At 39.3% G+C, this 14,013-nt stretch overlaps 1 long non-coding RNA gene across 1 annotated transcript in view; it reads right to left on the minus strand.

The window, feature by feature from the left end:
• Positions 1 to 1,129: 1,129 nt before the first annotated feature.
• Positions 1,130 to 14,013, minus strand: part of LOC136373775 (uncharacterized) — a 31,245-nt gene continuing 18,361 nt past the window's right edge. Inside the window, exons 2-4 of the long non-coding RNA XR_010745729.1 lie at positions 10,665 to 10,750; positions 5,490 to 5,545; positions 1,130 to 1,305 (exon numbers count right to left, since the gene is read on the minus strand). This is a non-coding gene — a long non-coding RNA (uncharacterized lncRNA). The remainder of the gene's footprint in view (positions 1,306 to 5,489; positions 5,546 to 10,664; positions 10,751 to 14,013) is intronic.

The following is a 14,013-nucleotide window of genomic DNA, read 5'->3' on the forward strand; positions in this document are numbered from 1 at the left end:
AACTGAAGGGGGGTTTGAAAAGAAGGCAATTACACTGTTTATTTAAACTGACACCTGATGCAAATTCAAACTTTATAATTAAAGAAACGTGCTAAAGGAACTTTATCCTGAGAATCTCATCACATCTTACTGTTTGACACAAAGCCCTGGAAACCCAGTCAAAAATGGGTTTTAGGCTAAAAAGTGGGAAAATAAATGCCAGATTTGCAATAATTTCAACCCACAATCTGTCATCATTCTGCTGACATGGAGGAAAGCAGCTGCTCCAAGAGGAAGTGATGCCTCTTGCAGTCAGAAGAGGTGGTTGACAGCAGTCCTGGCAAGAGCAGAAACTTGCTGCAAATAGCTCATTGTAGGAGATGGTGGCATTTTGGAGGCCAAATCCCTATGCTGTGACAAAATCCTGTTTGCAGTATGTAAAATTCTGTGCTGTTTCTTAAGGGGAATTGGGCATATCTGAATTTCTGGCATCAGCTCAGTTTCTCCCAGAAGGTCTATTCTGAGCTCCCTGTGCAATGAAGTAAGAGCTGTGCACATGTCAGTGTATTAAAGGTTCTGCAGGCTGTGAAACGCAGTTAAGGAAGTTTCTCACAGGCACCCCACGCTTTTATATTTGAGGATCCAGCAATCTTGCAATGGCACAGAAATCTGGTAAGAAGCATGGATTTGATTTCAACTGACAAGTAGTAGTGGTTTAAGCCAAATTTACCTCTGTTTAAAGCATAACTTACCAGATTGCTGTTCACTCTTGTTACCTCAGTGATGCAGCATTGAAGAGTGTCAATTCAATGACCAAGAGATGCCTAATTATGAACTCTTACTGAAATTTAAAACCCTTACAAGCAATTAAAGGATGGCTGCTCAGACACTGTAATAGAGATCACAAGTAATGGAGCAGAGGGAATTCTTTCACACATTGGTATTATTGACAGCATGGACATTTTCTGCACACACAACATAATTCAGTACAATAATTCAGTACAAGCTCACATATCTCAAGACTGTCTCTTCATATCTCAGTATTGATTAAGAAATGTTCACCCAAACATCGAAATCAGTTTTTCCAAAATAATTTTTTCACTGAATAGCAGCTTGGTTGATGAACATGTTTTAGAAGATGTTTATTCCCTATCAAAAAGCCTACAGTTTCAAATGAGAAAAAATGTGTTATGTGAATTGATAAACTATAAAAAATATTTCTGGACAGCTTGTTTTATTTACTTCCATCTCTTCAGCTCATCTTGAAGTGAAAAACTGGAATATCAGCACTGGGCACTGGAGGACATCATCCAGAAGTAGAAATGCCTGAAAAGGAAAATTCATAATGTTTTTATTTGTTTCATATAAAGTAGGGAAATTTTCATGATTTAGGATCTGTCTTTATCTGAAGAACTCTGCTGTTTCTGTCAACAGGGATATCACTTGGCACCATGAGTTCAGAAGATCTGTATCTAGCAGAAAACACATATTGGACCTGACAAGCAAAGACCTAATTTTATCAGAGTAATGTTGAATTTATTTATTTATTTATTTATTTATTTTAAGAATCATCTAAGATCCTTGAGAAGTATGATTATGGCAATTATTTGCTTAGGCAAAAATACTCCCACAAAGACAGAATTCGAATAATTAAGAAACATTTATGTGTGCATTCCAGAGAATATCTTCCTCAATATTACTTGGTTGTCTCTTGAGAATGGGAATAATAGGTGTACTGGTATATATGTTAGTCAACCTGCAGAAAAGCTCAAATTTCAACTATGCCCTTTAATGATCCTTAAGTATCAGGAAAAACAGCCAAGACTTAATTTTCTAGTAATTAAATGGCTTTTTTTTTAGTCTACATCAATCAATAATACAGTGTTTTTAATGGTCAGTGCTATCTGCCTCTGGCTTCTTACACATCAAAAAATCAAATGCCAAAGCAAATTTTACAGTGGGGAAAACTGAATGAATTATTTGCATTAAGGAGCAATCCATGTTAATCTCTGTTGCAGTGCGCAGTTAAGTGCAAAGAGGACTGAATCCTGATGACATTACCCATGTAAACTACAGTAATGAAAAATTTATATACTCCTGAAACTTAACTAATGTCTTGAAAAGTTCAGATCAGCATTTTTTATCAGAGAGAGAACCTGGTTTAAAAGCCATTAACAGGATGCCAGATGTAACATCTCACTTGAACTTGCACAAACACCATTTCCTTAATGATATCACAAACAGGGCACACTTACGTGGCCTCCACAACACAAAATGCCAAGAAAGTCAGTTAACTATTTTACAAACATGTTATTAGTGAAGAAATTCAAACTTTTAAAATCAAAATGACTATTAATTCACAGCAGAATCAAATCCAGAAACGGTCCTTTGTTTCAGCCTAGTGGTCAGGTAAGTGGATTTAAATTTCTTGCAAATACTATTTATTATTATTTATGTATCTTTATCACCTGCAGTCTTCCAGGAATATTCAATTACAGCATCAGAGAGAGAGCAAAGTAGGGTGTGCTCACTTCTATTTGGATTCCAGCCAGTGTTATCAGCTAGGTCCATCTTTGGGTTCCTGTACACCACTGTGCAAACTGAGTAGCTGTACCACACACCTCCTCCAGTGGGGTGACACACAAGGATATTCATGCAGAGCTGCCCATGAACAGTGAGATATCAGCCCATCTGGAAAGTTGTTTACTTCTCTGTCCCCCTTTTACAGACAGCTGTAAAAGGGGGTCAGAGAAGAGGACTGACTCATAGCAGCCAGATTCATAAACAATGGCCCAAATAACAATATGTTGTTTCAGAAGGAATGGTGCAAGAGCAAAGCTCCCTCCCATGAATTTGGGCAGCCAGTAGTTATCCAGCAGATAACCCCAGCTGACCTTTCTAGCATTCAAAGGATAATAGCTTTGCTGAGATGAACCAGCACTGAACAACTTTTCCCTGTGTCAGGCAAAACAAACCCTTGGTTTGCACCATCTCTGATATCTTTCTTGATCTTATGTAACTGTAACAGGAATCTATTGCAAGGAAATGCCATGCTGCTCTTGTTCAAATTCCACTACCTCCCTTTTTTACTATATCTAAAAAATATGTTCTGTTAACCGTCCTGGTGGGGGGATGAGAAAACCAATTAACTTTATAGCTTTGGTGCCATAGCATAAGTGATGCCTCTTTTTCTCCCTTCATGATAATTTCAAATGCACAAAGAATTAGTATTTAACTACCTTCTAAACTTATGATGCCTAGTTTGTTAATTTTATCATATACTGGATAGTGTATATTATATTACAACACAATTGTGTGAATTCTTGCTTGGAAAAAGAAATCTCTAGTTTTCTAACAGCCTCAAAGAATAAACATATTTCACTACGGGAGAAGAATTACATGTGTACATATTCTTAGCCTCAGCTGCATCCCCTGACACAAGCCCACCATATGCCTTCCATATTTTTATTACTACTATTTTTGTGTTTTGGGAAATGCCCAAAACAAGCACTTCCATTCCTCCCTTCATATGGTTTTGAAGTGGTGAAAGCTGACTCGGCTGAATTCTGTGCACAGGGCAAATTAACAGGACCATACCACAGAAACATTTGAACTAATATAAATTTAATCACTACTATTTTTTATGAAGGCAAACACAAATGTCCTGACTCTGGGAGCCTCTCCAGAGAGCAGAGAATAATGAACTAAAGGGATACTAAGCTCCTTAACTTTTCACTTTTGCAGCTCTACTGTCCCTTGCAGAACAAAAGAGAAATAGATCTCAAAAAATATGTCCATGGAATAAGGAGCAGTGGCAAACATAAATCATGCAGAAGCATTTGACTCCAGCTGCTTATCTTGGGTGATTTAATTAGCTAGTCTTACAAGCCTATCTTCCCTTGGAGGAGGAGGTTTGGTACACTCTTCCCCCCTGCAGGTGTGGGGCTTGCAGGCACTGCCAGTGAGATTGGGCAAAAGTGGGTTACATCTGCATCTTGTGTTCAAGGTCACTCTGGAAATATAAGTTCAACAAAGCAACCATACACCGTGGGGCAGAGGGAGAGACAGGATACATATATCCTGCTGTGACATGCGGCAAGGGTCATAAATGCCATGAGAGCATGTCATTGTCCATATACAAACATCATTGCATCATTGCAACTTATAATAAACTTAATGAGAAAGCAAGGGTTTTTAGCAGGTCTTAAGAATGCAGCAGGATTATGTGTATAAAGAGATGGCAGCAGAATTGGCAGAGCCAAAAATAAAGTCTGGAAAGTCCATGTTTCTCATAAGCCTTGCTTTCATGCTGGCCTGTCATCCACACCACTTCTTTCACTTGGGAGTCAGCTGTTGGTGGCAGAAGCCTGAAGAGCTTCTGTATGTGCTTACAGTTATCACCTACATCATTCACATCTCATTCAAACTTCTAAAATGTTCTTGATATTTATCAGGTGTCAGCATTTCCAAGGTGTTTGTCAGTCTTAACAACTTCTTATCCCAAATTTACAGTGCTCTACCTTCATTTATTACATGGAATGATGTTTGCAGGACCTTTTACAGACACCCTGGCTACTCCCTCCCCTTCCCCACTCCCATAGGTGCATCTTGAGGTTGAGGTTGCAATGTGCCTAAGGCAACCTGCACCACAGTTCTCATTTTGAGGGGTCAGAGGCAGGTTCCCAGGTCCTCAGCATGTCTCTCTTCTTCCATTGATGCATGGGAGCTGGCCCTGGTGGGACAGGTCAACTTAGATTACGTGGATCACAGGATAGGAAATCTAAAATCTCCCTTGTCCCATCATGCAGCTGATCAGGAAATTGGGTCAAAGTGGTGGAACTCTGACATGAGCCTGACATAAAAAAACATTTCCCAGACATGCCCTTTTGGTGTGCAGGTTCCTGGGTCACAGTGCCTGCTGCCTGGCTGTCTTTTCAGGCTGTGCTTCTGCTTTGTTAGCTCTGTCCTTGGCTTCCCCTTCTCTGTCTTGCATTTTTTAAAACAAGCCTGATGCAACTAGCACTTCTCCATGTGAGGACAAGCCACACATCTGAAGAGAAAATTGCTCCCTACAGATTTACTCACAGAGCCAGAAAAACAGTCCTTTGCAGAAGGGATTTTTCAACACTCAGTGTGCCTATGCCAAAATGCCTCAGCAGATTCTCTTGACTTCACTTCTCCAGTGAGCAAACCACTCTGCTGAATTCTGTTCCTGTTGTTCTCAGGGAGGCAATGGAATAACCTGGGTAATGCAAGCCAAGAAGTGGCAAATGTCCTGTGTTTTATTCACGTGCTCCTCCTGCCCTAGGAAGGATGTGGGTTGATCTTGAGAGGAAAGACATCAGATCAGTTCTGTTTCTTTCTTTTTCTAAAATCAGCTACTAATTGAAATAAAAAAATGTGCACAGGAATACTAACAGGTCTTTGTTTTCCCTCCTCACTAAAAGTCAGCAGCTACTTAGTGTTTCACCAAAAGAAAGAGAAGCAATGTGATTATTGTGGTTACTCACATGCATTGATTTGTTTTGTTGTATTGTTCTCAACCAAATTTTTTAGTGTTTTGAGACTGGAAAAAAAAATCACAAAGAATATAAAAATTATGAAATTGCTAGGAAGAAAAAAAATTCAAGCAAACAAATTGTGACTTTGCTGGCTTAAAGTGGCTTTACTGACAAGAGAACTAGATCAAGACTATCTTGACAAACAGGATGTTGTGCAAACTTTTTCTATGCTCATATGTATCTCTTAATAGTAGGGTGGGACCTTTTTCTTCCACATTTCATGGAGAAACTGATTTACAGGTTGAAAAGAAGATGAGTTCTTTTAAATTGCACAACATTTAAACAAAATCTTTTGGAATTCTAGATCAGGTTTTATGTTTACATAGAACTATCTCCAACTCTTCTTTATCTTCTAGAGATTTTTTATTTTACCAGATTTACTTCATTACTTCCCTCTTCAAAACAGATCTTTTCTCCCCAGCCCCCTAAATTGCTTAGAAAGAGAAAAAATTAAAGATGAAGAGAGGGAACTTAGAGGTTTTGATGTGGAGGTTTTGAAGTCACATATTTAGTTATGCTTTGGTTTTTTTAGCTTATACTTGTCTTGAAACCACTTAGCTAGTGTATCTTGAACAGCACTTTGTCAACCCTTGTTCGTCATAGCTTCGCCTCCACAAGTGAGAAAAAGGCCTCTTTCCACAGATGTCCAAATAAAACTTCTTCCAGAAACAAGCAGTTAATGCCCTGAATTGTCATATAAGAAACGCATAGTCTCTAAGTAATTTCAGAATGTATGTAGATGCAATGGGAAATGGTAATGGGAAATGAAGGAAACCAAAAGAGACCTCATCCCTGTTTGCTTTTTCCTTTTCCCCCATTTTTGTGCCCCATCCTGGTAATATAAGTCAGTATAAAAGTGCATCTTCTCTTTCCCATGCCAGCCTACTCATGTTGTGGCTGTATTCATTCAGCACCCAAGAAGTAAGTGCCTAAGTAGTTTGGAACCGAGGTGTATCACACACACCAGACTTAGGTCTATTTTTATCTTTGAATTGGTGAGACTGAAATTTTTGTCTGTCACATAACTGTTTTCCCCATGGTCTGAGTTGTTGGAACTAGAGGATCTGGAGAACATATACCAAAAGGAGGATTTGCTGCCATGTTCACAAAATAAAGAAAAGCTGATATTAGTGTAAATTCTGAACAGTACACTTGCAGGAGATTAGGAAATTGCTGACTTCCTTGGAAATGCTTCTGTGGTTCCTGTTTCACAAATGTCCCAAAGAAAAAGAAATGCACACCCCTGGCCAAAGAACCAGGGGAGAAAGTGTGGCTCCCAGCTGGTTTATGCTGAGCATGGAAAGCTGTTTACAAGGATATAAACTGAAGAAGTTTCCAGTAATGCTACCCTCTCAGCTACAAATGAATTGCAGAGCCTCAGACCTCGCTGGAGCTCTCTTGCAAGATCCTGCTTAATGTTCTGGCCTTGCCACTTTTTAAGCTCTGTTTGTAAATTCTCTGTTACAAGAGCAGGGGTGCACATCAGGCAATATATTTTGAGAGGAATGTTGTTCTACAAGCAAGACCATATCATTGCTTCCGGTCAGCTCCTAGGCTCATGTTTTACATGAACTGAAGAACTATCTGAAGGGTGTCAGAACAAGCAATACTGCCAATTTTTTCAAATTGTGCCAAAACAAAACCCATTGATAGGAAAAAGGCCTGTGAACCCTGTGAACTATTTTTTACAGATGTACCATACACAGACCTCCACAAGGTCAAAAGAGGGAAGCAGAGGAGGCTGTTTACTTTGACCCTGTCTGAGTGGTATTTTTTATTAGGAAATCTCTTTCTTATCCAAGAACTTTTTCTGTGACCATAAAGGATATTGTGAGTATTATAGGTTTGTATTAAGGTAATGGGTAGAGTTGCCCCAGTATGTGTGTAAAGTTCTCATCACTCATCCTCTCTACTCTAAAATGCTTCTGTGTGATTGCAGACAAGCTGCAGAAATGATTGATCCACTGCTAGGAAAATGTTGACTAAATAAGAAAAAAAAAGCCAAGCATACACAAACATAAAATGCTCAGGGAGATGGTTTTATCTTATTATATATTTAATGCATATTTTATTATAATTCTGGAGACTATGACCTATCAACAAATGTGGTATAGTTCCTTTTCTTGGTAAAGATAATACCAGAAAATTAAATTACTTTCTTCTTCCTACTACCTTGAAAGAAATGGTGACTTTTCCTGTAATACATTTTGTAATACATGCATAGTATTTCTACCCAGTTATGCTTATCGATAACCTTTCACATATTTGGGATGGACCATCATGTCCTTCTGAATTGCCTTCTAAATGATGAAATTCTTGTGTGTTCTGGTGTATTCTAATATCAACATGTGGGATGAGGACGTATTGCCTGAAACCAACAGACAAATCCAACTTGTCTACGTTTACGTATCAAGCTCTTTGCTCACCTAACATGTTTCTGTGGTCTTAGGCTGTGAGGTTTGGACTGTTTCATGCTACTCATTTGGCTGTTTGCATTATGGCTGAGTCCGGCTGGGAGCTCTGAAACAAAGAGAAATAGAGATGGAGACAAAAGGAGTAGCTGCCTCTGCTGGCTGGACTTTGATGTCAGATAAGGACAGTGCCAAGAGAAAGAATAAAGTGCTGGTGGGCTTCTGCAAAGGTCCAAGTCCATAGACCAGATAACCATTCGTCCAGGAGGACTTTCTTCACCTGTTGTGGCTGAGACCATAATATCCCAGTGCTGGAGAAGGTAGGTTCTTTGGATATACAGAGAAAATAAATGCTTGGAGAATAATGAATATAGGGACATATTTGTATTATCTGGAATTTTGAACACACATGCCATATCCAATGACTTTGACCTCTTTATTTGATCCTAATCTGAGGTAGTGGTATCCTTTCCTGGCAAGGAAACTCTTTACCACCCCAAAGGAAGAGATAGATTGTTGTATGAAGTCAAGGGAGTAACCTGGTATTTCTCTTCATTCATAGTCTTAGGACTTTTCCTTTGTCCTCTCTGTGTGTTTTATTCCTTCGCAATGTACAATTATTCCTGTTAAAGTGCAGTTTTTACTTTATAGGATTTTCTAACATGGATGGTAAAATGTAGTTTCTACAACAAAATTTAAGTCCATAATGGAATGTTTAGGTTTTATATATCTAAAAAACCAAAGCCTGAATCCCTAATGATTCATCCATTGTTGTACAGACTTTCCAATTAGAAGTAGAAACACGAAATAGAGGGAGTGATTAGGTGATGACTAATGGAGACTAATGATTTTGCTGCTACAAGATGAGAAGACATTTTTAATACCATCTTATTTTCAGATTGATTTTACACACTTACACCTTGTCAGCTGAAGTTTGCCATGGAATGAAATACACATTGAACATCAGTTGTGAGGTCTGCTTGAGGCACTGAGGTGTCTATTTCTAAGGGAATTTGAGGTGAGCGGAGAAATAACCATTAATAAATCAAATTCCAAAGAATGTCTTCAAACATTAAGGTTAAAATAACAGAAAGCTCTGTTTATGAACTTGTAGATAACCAGAAACAACAGTGTAGAGAGGAGTTAACTGCTTTTATTCACCTCAAAAGAAGGTTTAAAATGAGATCCTTACAATTGTTACTTAAATATCAGTGTTATTTACTAGCTTGATTAAAACTTACATGAGAAGTGATTTTGTAAATATGTGCACATTCTTCTGTGGCTGACATTTCACATGGGAAATGGAACGGCAATGGTTTGGGGGAATGTAATTTCTTTCCTATTGTTTAAAGGAGTAAAATTTGCAAGGCTAGTTGAGATTTGAGGGGGCAGCAAGCCGCAGTGCTTTCAGCAGAGCATGGAGATAGTATTTGAACTGTTATACATTCTGCTTCTAAAGGCATGCTACTGCCACGCTTCAAACAGATGGAGGGAGCTCATGCAGCACACAAACCTTGGGCTTTGCACTGCTGTTTGGTCTAACTTTTCATATGGCAAGATTTATTTCTCAGTAAATCTCGGTTTGCTCAGATCAGTGAAATCTCGACATCACTGTGCAGTACTTGCCCAAGAATAAAGGAAGTTTTAAAGAGGTACTATCTGTAGGACATGCAAAATAGAAGTTATGGGAAGTCAGGCACATTGGCAGCAGCACCCTCTGAATGTTCACTGCAGAGGGTGCAGCCATGGAAAGAGTTAGGGAAAGTTCAGGAAAATTCCACAAAAATTACCTTTCTGAAGATAAGAAATGAAGCAACAGAAGGAAATGACTGTCAAGGAAGGAGCACTGTAAGAATACACAGGAAATACAGGCTCAGTGACAGAGCAGACTGGTCACTTCACTTGCATCATGTTTCTACTATTTTCACTTTACATGCTGTCTAAGATAAAAAAAAATCACTTTGCACCTAGCATGGAATACACTCTCTGAAGGCCAGTTTGACCCTTTAATCCATGATGCCCTGGCTTTCTCTCAAAGCAGAATGAAACAAAAAGAAACTTTGAAATCTTTGTTGAAATTGAGTCACTTTCTACCCAGCCTCACTTTCCCTAATCCCTATAACAGGAGCAGGCCAAGTGCTTATGAATGCTACAAGAGATTGTGCCTAGGTGATCAGAGAGCCAGGAACATTTAATGAATAGCTTGAATGAGCCAAGTGTAAAACAAGGGAGGGCTTTAATGAAAAGCCACCTGCATGTGCCCCTCTCCTCTTGCCTTTGATATGTGGATGATATATTGCTGTATTTGAGGTGCCTGCCAAGACAAGCTGATTTGGAAAGGCTTCAGCAGAAGACACGTGACCCATAGCGAAACGCACAATAGATAAGGTGGCCTGGTGTTTCTGGGACTCTACCACATGGAACACCTTTCTGTGGAATGGACAGTTGGGAGAAACTCTGTAAACAGACCCAGGAGATATATAGAGGCACTGAATATGCGAGGATGATGTTAGGTTAGCTGAAGCCTATGTGGATTTGAAACTGGTGAAAGAGGCAAGGGATAACATGAAAGGTTTCTGCAGGTATTTCAGCAGTAAACTTCTAGAGAGGGCACAGGCCAAGGCTGAACATGGCAAGGAACCTGGAGAAAATAAACAGAAATGGCCAGGGTGCTAATGAACTTTTCCACTTGGTCTTTGTTGAAAAAACTTACCTTCAGTAATTTGTGAAAACAATGGGGGACCCAGGGCAAGGAAAATGTACCCTTCTTTGAGGGTTTGATGCCTTGAGAAGGCTGACCTGAAACAGACTGGACAGAGCTAGAGAATAAAGTAGGTATTTATTGAAAGGCCTTTAAGCATACACCTTGGGCAGGACAGGGCCTGACCAGGGCTACACCCAAGGTGGGCTTAGAATGGTCACTAAATGGATCAACAGTCACCAGGTCTTACATTTTTATATGTTTTGGTCCATTTATATTTTGGGGTTCAATTTTCCAACGGCAGCCTCAGATTGTGAGGTCTCATCCTTCTTGTTTTCTCTCTTCAGTCCACCATTGTTGATGCTGTTGGGCCTAAAAGTTATACTCACTGTCCTTGGTCTTCAGCAGGAAAAGCATTTGTTTAATCTACTCACTCTGTGAAGAGAGCTCACTGGGACTTAATATGAGGTTCAGAACTACACCCCTAGGCAGCACAGAATGTGAAATACATGAGAGCTAAAACTCAAGGCATCAGATCAGGTTAGGGAACACTTACAGACCCTGTAAATTTACAAGACATGGAATCTCATGGGATGCTCTCAAAACTGCTGAGGTTGCTGTTCAGTGTAAGCTTTCTTGCTTATCTTGGAAAGATCACGATGATGGGAGTCATTCCTGTGGGGTGACAGAAAGCAAACATCACTTCTGAGGAAAGACAGGAAAGAAAATCTGAGAAAATATAGGATGGCTAGACTCACCTCAATCACTATGAAAATCATGGAGCAGATAATCCTGGAAACTATTTCCAGTTGCAAGAAAGTGATTGTGTGTAGTCAGCATGGATTTACAAAGAGGAACTCTTTTCTAAGTAACCTGACAGCCTTTGTACGTGTATGAAGGGAGAACAGAGGAGGTTGTTTACCTTCAGTTAGTAAGGCCTCTGACACTTTATTCTGTGACAGCCTCATAGAGAAGCTGAGAAAGCACAGGCTGAATAAGTTGAGTGTGAAATGGACAGAAAGCTATCTGAATTTCCAGCTTCAGCAATACAAAATGTAACCAAGGGCCAGTCATTAGTGGGTGTTATCAGCAGTTCGTACTTGACTAAAAGTGTTTAACATTTTCATTGGTGACATGGGAGACTGGGGAGTGTGCACCCTCTACAAGTTGGCACATGGTGAAAAACTGGAGGAGTGGCTGATGCACACCACATGGTTGTGGTGACATTCAGACTGGAGAAACTGACAGAGGGCAACCTCACAAAACACAACAAGGGATATGCAAAATCCCACACCTGTCAGGAAAAACCCTGTGCACCAAAACAGACTGGAGGACAACCACCTGGACAGTAACTGGTAGAAAAAGGCCTGGGTATCCTGGTGAATAAGGAGCTGATTATGATCTGGGAATGAGCCTTTGTGGCAAAGACAGGTAATAGCATGCTTGACAGCATTAGAAAGAGCCTTGCCAACGCTACTGGGTACTGGTAAATCACATCTGGAGCACTGTGTCCAGTCCAGTGTGAGAGACATACGGATATGCTGGAATGTGTCCAGTGAAGGCCACTGGAGGAGCACCTGGTACAGAAGAAGAGGCTGAGACAACAGGGACTGGTCAGCTGGGGGAACAGAAGCCTCAGAAAAATTTATCAAGGTGTATAAGTACTTGAAAAGACGTAATAAAGAACAAAGAGCCAGGTTCTTATCGCCGGAATTCCAGTGAAAGGATTAGAGGCAATATACCCAAACAGAAATACAAGACATTCCCAATGAATATAGAAATAACCAGTTTTACTCTAAGGTTAATCAAGCATTGGAAGTGGTTGCCCAAAGAGGCTGTGGAGTTCCTTATGCCTGAAAATGTTTACACCTGACCGGACGTAGTCCTGAATTCCTTCTGCTTTTCATAGGATGAAATGAGCTGAAAGCTGAATAAATAACTCTTGACTGATTCCTCTTCCCATTAAAACTGCTTTATACCTTTGCATCTTCCACCGTTCTAAGAAAGATGAAATTATTTCTTGAATAAGATGCAAGTGATCTTGTTCCTGGGGGGAGTGGTTGCTGGACACTTTCAGTTTTGTTCATTCAACCTTTTTGCTCTATTCTAGTTTAAATTCAGTGGTCTTGACTCTTTCAAAGAACAGATCTCCTCTTTTTTCTAAAATAGAATGGGATTTTGAATATTTCAGGTCCTATAATCTGGTGATATACGGAGTGGAAGTACTTTGATTCTATTGTTAAGGTGGCTGCAAATAAGAGAACTTTCTATTCAGTTTTAAAAGGAGTATTAGTTTCATGCTTTGGACCAGGGGAGAACTCTCAAAGCAGATGGTTAGGACTTCTCCCTATGCCCCCTTGCTTAGAGGCATGAACCAGTTTCAGCTTTATAAGTGTTAGAACTTACGAGCACTATTAAAGCCATCATTTCAGAGGTAGAATGAAGTCTAGGTGTATGGTATATAATCTCTCTGCAGTTTCTAAAAGTCCTTCTTTTTGGAAAATAAGCCTTGCTGCACATAACAAAGTCATACGCAATGAATACCAATATAAGAAAGTACAGAGGATTTTTCATTTCATTAAATAGTTTCCCAGCTGCCTAGTCTTTAGTAGATAATTTCTACTAGGTCAGTTGATGCATATCAGAATAATTCCATAACTTTAAAAAACTGAGAAGACACACCTGTCGACCAAACTGTAAATTTGAAAAGGGTTAAAATTATGAGCTGCTGTTTTAAAATCTGCCTACTCCCACTCCAGCAATGTAGATCTAGAGCCAAAAGATAAGGATTGAAATGTTAGGTGTCTAAAAAATACATGATTTAATAATCATATTTAGAAGAAATAATGGACACATGTGTTCCTTTAACCTCACCCAAACTCAGAATCCCACTTTGGGACCTGCTTTGACAAATAAAATTGACACATATTTAATGTAGCAATGTCTTTCTAACTCTTTTTGCTGACTAGCTCTACCTAAGTATATTCAAAATGCAAAATCTTTCCCTAGATAAATGCAGAAATTTCCAGTACTTCTGGCTGGAGTTGATTGCTTCCCCTGAGGCCAGCAGCGGTTTTATACTGCTATATTATTTTGAAGAAACAGCAGAATAGATCTAGTTGAAATAACTATTGACAGAAAAGACAGAAAGTTAAATTTCGATACTGTTAATCTTCCATGCAGTGACGTTTCAGAGGTAAAGATCTGTGCAGTGAATATTTCCAAGGTAGTCTAATAGTTAACAGAAACATATCCTTAAATAAATCCTCTTTTTTAATTAAAAGTGTTCTGTCATAATGCAGTCTTTGGAAAAAAATAGAATATCTGTACAGTTCTTATTTAACAGTTCACAAGACATGAA

This window comes from Sylvia atricapilla, chromosome Z (assembly GCF_009819655.1).
Source record: "Sylvia atricapilla isolate bSylAtr1 chromosome Z, bSylAtr1.pri, whole genome shotgun sequence".
Taxonomy (NCBI): Eukaryota; Metazoa; Chordata; class Aves; order Passeriformes; family Sylviidae; genus Sylvia; species Sylvia atricapilla.